Source organism: Poromitra crassiceps (assembly GCF_964638095.1).
Source record: "Poromitra crassiceps genome assembly, chromosome: 7".
Classification (NCBI taxonomy): Eukaryota; Metazoa; Chordata; class Actinopteri; order Beryciformes; family Melamphaidae; genus Poromitra; species Poromitra crassiceps.
The window spans coordinates 37,477,869-37,484,613 of NC_139628.1; the positions used below are offsets into that span (position 1 = coordinate 37,477,869).

At 46.3% G+C, this 6,745-nt stretch overlaps 1 pseudogene across 1 annotated transcript; it reads right to left on the reverse strand.

Moving 5' to 3' along the window:
* Positions 1-2,594: 2,594 nt before the first annotated feature.
* LOC310779107 (leukocyte elastase inhibitor pseudogene) lies at positions 2,595-3,734 on the reverse strand (annotated as a pseudogene). Its single transcript has one exon. The product of its transcript is annotated as a leukocyte elastase inhibitor pseudogene (transcript).
* Positions 3,735-6,745: the final 3,011 nt, after the last annotated feature.

Below are 6,745 nucleotides of genomic sequence, written 5' to 3' on the forward strand. Positions count from 1 at the left end.
TGGAAAATTCAAACCTGCTCCTCCAACATGTATCCAGGTTGAGTGCAAACTTAATGTTACACATGCTAAGAGGGAACTAGGTGCGTTACCCCCTTATGGATACAAGGCTCATGTGACAATCAAGTGTGATCCTGGATATTATATGGAAGGAGCATATGTTCTTTCATGTGAAATTGATAACACATGGTCACCTAAACCTCCAGTATGTAAAGCGATTCCAACCAAAGCTACCATTACGTCTACCACTCCAACCAAAACCCAAGCTACCACTACAACTACCACTCCAACCAAAACCAAAGCTGCCATTACAACTACCACTCCAACCAAAACCAAAGCTGCCATTACAACTACCACTCCAACCAAAACCAAAGCTGCCATTACAACTACCACTCCAACCAAAACCAAAGCTGCCATTACAACTAAAGCTACCACTAATCTGTGGTATCAGTCATGGTGGTTTATTTCATTGGTTGTTGTTTTTGTTGCTGGTTGCGGTGGTATCTGTTTAGTAGTTTACAAGAAAATAAGCTGCTCTGTGGCTACTCTTCAAATGTGACCATAAAAGATGAAGAGGGGGAGTTCTAGCACTCTGTTGGGCCTCTTTCACAGCCGCCATTTTGTGTCTAAAAGGCAGGGTAAACAGGTGCAACCAAATCATTAATTAGGGGCCCAGCACTGGAACACTTACATGGATTGGAAGTTAGAAACCCTAATGTTTGTTTGCACCTGTGTTACTTCCTTACTTCCTGCCTTGTAGACACAAAATGGCTGCTGTGAAAAAGGTCCATCCATCTAACTGACTGGAACTTGATTATCTAAGGAAAAGTCTAAAAAGTGGCGACAAGATAGCTCAGCAGGCCAATATAAACAGAGCTTCTTGATGCTTATAGAAGGATTTAATAAAGAAGTAATGTACAGTTATACTTCACTTCATCCTAACTGTATCCTAGGCAAGCAATGCACATCCTCTTACCAATTGATTGTACATATTTTGAGCTGCGACATAAGTTCAGCTTGTACATTTTAACAGGTTTATGTGTATAAAGCAATCACTCATGGCCAGGCTCTGGTCAGATATACCGTACATGTATAATGTTCCATTTTAAAGTAGAGATTCCAAGCTTCTCTGATGATATGACATCAAGAAGCTCCTTTTTTCTATTTACTTGATTATCTAAGAAAGATGCATGTCACTGGATCCATCTTTGAATGTAACAACATCCATGTGCATGCCATTGTCACTGTGGATTTAATCAATGGAACACCAGAGGGCCCAGTCTGACGTTCAGAAACTTCACAACAAGTGGAAAATGGGCTCAGTCCCATGCTTATGTTCGAGCGGCTGCTCTTTGCAACTATTTAATACTAGCAATCTCGTGCGCTACGCGCCCCGACTGCGCGTCACATGCGGAGCTCGCCCGCTACACGGCCTGCTACACGGGGCGGCTGTGGCTCAGGAGGTAGAGCGTGTCGTCCACTAATCAGAAGGTTGGTGGTTCGATCCCCGGCTCCTCTAGTCCGCATGTCGAGTGTCCTTGGGCAAGACACTGAACCCCAAATTGCTCCCGATGGCTGTGCCAGCACCCTGCGTGGCAGCTGGATGCCTTCGGTGTGTGAATGGGTGAATGTAGGCACATTGTAAAGCGCTTTGGATTAAAGCGCTATATAAATGCAGTCCATTTACCATTTACGGCCTCGCCTGCTCTATGACATCACTGATGACATCATGATTGATGACATCATCACTGAACTTATATAGCCTCAGCCAGGAAGGATGACATCACAGATGACATCATCACTGATGACGGGTCACCCGCACGGGTGCTCTTTACACCCCCTGAAAGTTTCAGCCCGATCGCACATTCCTATTATAGGAGGATAGTCTGTGTGCTTCAAAGTCCACTCTTCAAATTTTTTTCTTCTCTCTGATTCAATTCCCTAAGTTTGGGATGCATTCCTTTCCATCACAAGTGTTTTTCCATCCTGTACTCAGGAAGGAGTGAAGAATGTCATATCATCAGAGAAGCTTGGAATCTCTACTTTAAAATGGAACATTATACATGTATATCTGACCAGAGCCTGGCCATGAGTGATTGCTTTATACACATACTAAACCTGTTAAAATGTACAAGCTGAACTTATGTCGCAGCTCAAAATATGTAAAATCAATTGTTAAGAAGATGTGCATTGCTTGCCTAGGATACAGTTAGGATCAAATTATTGTTGCCTTTGAAGTTGAGAAATACAGGAAATTAAAGTTAAGCCAATGGTAGCTGTTTGGAACAGAGTGAGGGAACAGACTCAAAGACAGACAAACAGCGACTGAACAGAGTGAGGGAACAGACTCAAAGACAGACACATCAGCGGCTGAATTTGCCCTTATTTATTGTAAAAGTAGTATGGGCTCACTGTAGTATTTACATTATATTAAGCCAATAGCATAGTCACTATTATTTGTGACTAGAAATCATAATGTACACAGCAATGTAGATCGCAAAATGGTTACTGCGTATAATCTGGTGATCAAAGCATTGTTTTTCTGAAAGTTTTCATTATTTGAATTCAACCTATTCCATCCTGTGCCGGTGTCTCTACTAAGGAGAGGAGAACTTGCCGAGGAAGAGGATGGACTTGGTCTTGTTGTGCCTTATGAAGAAGAGGAAGGGGTGGTCTGCTGTGAATTGTTCCCCCATCTGCCGGCGGAAGTTTACCAAGCCAGCTGTGGCTGCAGCCGCCTCCGTCCCCTCCTCGTTCACCTCCACAAAGGCCTTGTGGGCCACCGTAGACAGGTAGAGTCCGCCATTGCCATTCATTCCAGACAGGTCGGCTTTTTCCTCACAGAACACTTCCGTCATGCCCAGTTTGCCCAGAGTCTCGTTCAGCTCATACTGCTCCTCCAGCTTAAAATTGGGCAGGTGAACTAGGATTTCTGAGATGGTGTCCATATTGTCCCTGTTGGTCCACTTATCCAGCTTCTCCTGGGTTAACTCCTTCTCTAGCTTGAGCAGCGGGTCAGAGCCATCAGCAGACGCCCCAGGGAGCAGGACGAACATGCTGAGCTCCTCCTCCACATAGGGCAGCTCCAGGATCTGCAGGCTATAGTCAGGGACGTAGTTGAAGGGCAGCTTGTTCCTCTGGTACATCATCTGCACTGGCTTGGTCTCATTCTGGTTGAGTTTAAAAGGCATCTCTTTGGTGTTTGCCACATTGAAGCGGTTCATCCAATTTCCTTTGAAGTAGATGGCATTGACCAGAGCCATTCTCGTCCGAGTACTGACCGTGCCTGGCTTCAGCAGATCTTTTATCTTCTTCTCCGTCTGCTGCTCCACCCAGGTGTTGATGACCACTCTGCACTCCTCTGGGGCTCCCATGAAGTCCACAGCCTTCAGGTCCGCATGGTAGAACGTCTGTGTGGCTTTTAGGAAGTCCGGGAGGAAGTTGAAAGTATTTTCTACATAAAGGCGGTTGGCTAGTTTGAGGATGTATGAGGCAGATGGCGAGTTGACATCAGCACTGAGTGTCTGGAAGGCTGTGTGGACGTCCTTATCCAAGCTAAATGAGAGGGCCTTTGCCATTTGGGTGGCAGTGTCTCCTTTAGCTCCCAGATAGACCATGGCCAGGGCCGAGCTGATGCTCAGGGGGGAGAGGAAGAGGTTCCCGCCGGGGTTGCCTTGGCTCAGAGTGCGGTACAGCTTCAAGGCGAAAACTGTGTTTGAACTGCTGAGGGTGTCCATGGCTGCTGCCATGGCTTCCTGATCTGTCTCCCGCGGTCTGTCTCCCCAGTGAAGCACAGGCTTGCACAGAGCCGAGTGAAGCACAGGCTGGCACACAGCCAACGAGTGAAGCAAAAGTAAAAGGTAAAAACAAGCCCGAAAAAGTCCCTTGGGGGAAGAACAGCGTGGTCCTGACGAAGTGGATAAATACATGCTTCCGTCCAGTGTTGCCAGGTGGGAAATGTCAAATGATCTTACCGGAGGGTCTAAATTATCGTTTTTTCAGCCAGGAAGGATTTATGACATCACTGATGACATCACAATTGCTCGAGTGGCATCACTGATGACATCACAAGTGACATCACTGATGACGTCACGATTGCTGAACATGACACTGGTGATGACATCACAATCCCTGATTGCAGCGCACACGATTTCTATACAACTACAACAGCGTTCTGTAGGTCTCACCCCATCTTACTAGCCTAAGCAATGAAAAGAGCACGTGAACTTGGACTGCCTTAATGAATCGAATAGAGGTGAAGAAGCTGCTCCAATCAGACTGATTTGGCAGAGGGAGAGAAGAAGAAGAGATACTTCATTTATATCAAGTGCAGCACAGGGAAAAGACAAGCAATAGGGCTGAAATATGCCCATAAGAATTTGTTTTTCCATTACCTGACTCCCTCTTACTGTTGTTCAGCTCACTCCATCTAACTTTCTGAATCTACTTTTACGGCTCAAAAAAGACTTGAGGGGCTCCCTGGAATCTCCTACCTCTAGTAGTCCAATGTCTTTGTGTACTCGGCATGGTTGGCCCATACATAATATACAGTACACTTGAATCAGCAAAGGCTTCAGATAAAAAAGAAATTCTTATCATGCTGAGTCCAAATCATCAAGGAGAACCTGACACGAAACTTCTGCAAGCAAAGGTGTGAAATGAATTAAGTACTCTGAAGGGGCCTGCCTGTACCTTTCTTCTGCCCTCCTCCTTTTTTTCCTACTTCTCAAGTTTTGCTTCATTATGACTTCTTCTGCTGAACATCTCTTGACTTAGTCCGGTGAAGAGAGAGGTGAGTAGGGGGTGGATTTAAGCCTACCGGGGGAGGGACAGAGAAAATCGAGCACAGTAACAACCCACGGCGCAGAAAAGCTATTTTTTTCCCAGGCTCCGTTTAAACTTTGAACAGATACCCTCGTGTGTTTTACTCCACACTCTCAAAGGGTGAGGGATTTATGGTTTCAGCTCCTGCCCCCGTGCTCATTTAGGCCTTATTAATCCAATTACTTGCCCAATTGTACATTATATTTAACATCGCCCTGGTTCTCTCCCAATGCGACTATACGAAGATGCTCGACCGACTCAGCTGCCTATAGCTTTATTATAAGGAAAATTACTGAAGGCTTGCAGATAGAGAGAGAGAGAGAGAAAAAAAAAAGCTAAATGGCTGCAATTCATCAAACGATTACACCAATTATGTCGCGGGAATTTGGACGGGCTCGGATCGCGGACGTCTCCGTCTGGGTTTCCTGGCAGCCAATCCCATGCGCACACAAGTCCGAGATACCGGCTCATTTATCTATCTTTGGGGAAGTCTGAGCCAATGTTAATGCCCCCACCATGATTCCCCATCATCTGCTTCACCCGGTTGGTGACAGTAGCGGTTTACACATAGGTTATTAATGCTCTGCTCTCTATATTCACTCTATGTTTAGTGGGACTTTGCGGTGGCCAGTAGTAGCGGAAGAGGTTTGTGTCGGGCAGGGAGTTTTTTTTTATGTCTTGACGTTACTGCGATGGCGGGGCCTAACCTTGGGGATCTGGCCTGATGGGGGATTGGACCTTGGCTTGAGGCACCACTTTTATTTGCCGGCTTTTCACGACTGGTGAGGCAGTGAATGATGAGCCGCATGCTTCAGACCGCTCGTTCTTATCTTCCCAAAATACAGAATACAGGTTTCATTTATTAAAATTTGACTAGGCAGGATACAACAGTATAAAAACAGTTTTTAAACAGTGATCCTGAAATGCATCAAAACTTTACAGTGATCAATCATCATAGATCATAGTTATGAATTTAGCAACATAAAGCCTGAAGGCCAATTTAAATAAGCGAAAGGAAAACACCATTTATAAAACAGTTTAAGAGCGCGAGGAAGAAAAGAGAGTTTGTGTCTTTTGATTCTGCTTGTGGGCACAATGTATTCTCTACGCCGGCGGAGAGAGTAAGTGGGAGTTGAGGCTGGATGGAGGAAACCATGCAGGGGGGGAGGAGCTATCCTTGAGTATGTTGGTGAGGGTACGCAGGGTGGCCTCATCACGCCTTTCCCTCAAAGATGGAAGAGAAGAAGACGGAATTCCAATGATCCTGCAGCATCTTTTCTGTACCTTCTCCAGCTCCTCAGAGATGCCTTTTGTCAGCCCACCCCAGACTGGGCTGGCATACTCGAGGATTGGGCGAATGAAGGTCAGGTAGATTTGTTTTAAGACATCACAAGGAAGACCAGCTCTTTTGGCAACACTGAGGTAATGGATTCTTGGCCGTGCCTTGGAGAGCATGTATTTAATGTGGGCGGTCCATGACAAGTCAGGTGATATCTGAACTCCAAGCAGTTTAAAGGTGGAGACTCTGCTGGTGTTTTGCCCAGAGATTGTTGGGGGCGGTGCACAGGGGATGTTGCCCTCTCTCCTGGCACTGATTGCTATGTCCATAGTCTTAGCTCCATTCATTGCCAGTGAAAGCTCCTGACCGCATTCAGCCACAGAATCCAAAGCCTTCTGCGACAGGCCAGGTAGAGACTCCCTCAGAAGCTCTGTCTAGTGAGGGAGGGCACACCGCCCCACCGCACCGCACCGCACCCCAACCCACCCCCTCCCTCCCCAGTCACACACGCACTCGCTACCAGGACGTTATCATACTGAAACGACAGAACAGGTGGATTTCCAATGACTCCCAACTGTATGAGTGAAACGGTGCGTGCAGGTCATCTGGTCTCTGGCGACGAAGGAGTTGAAAGACGAGGATGTT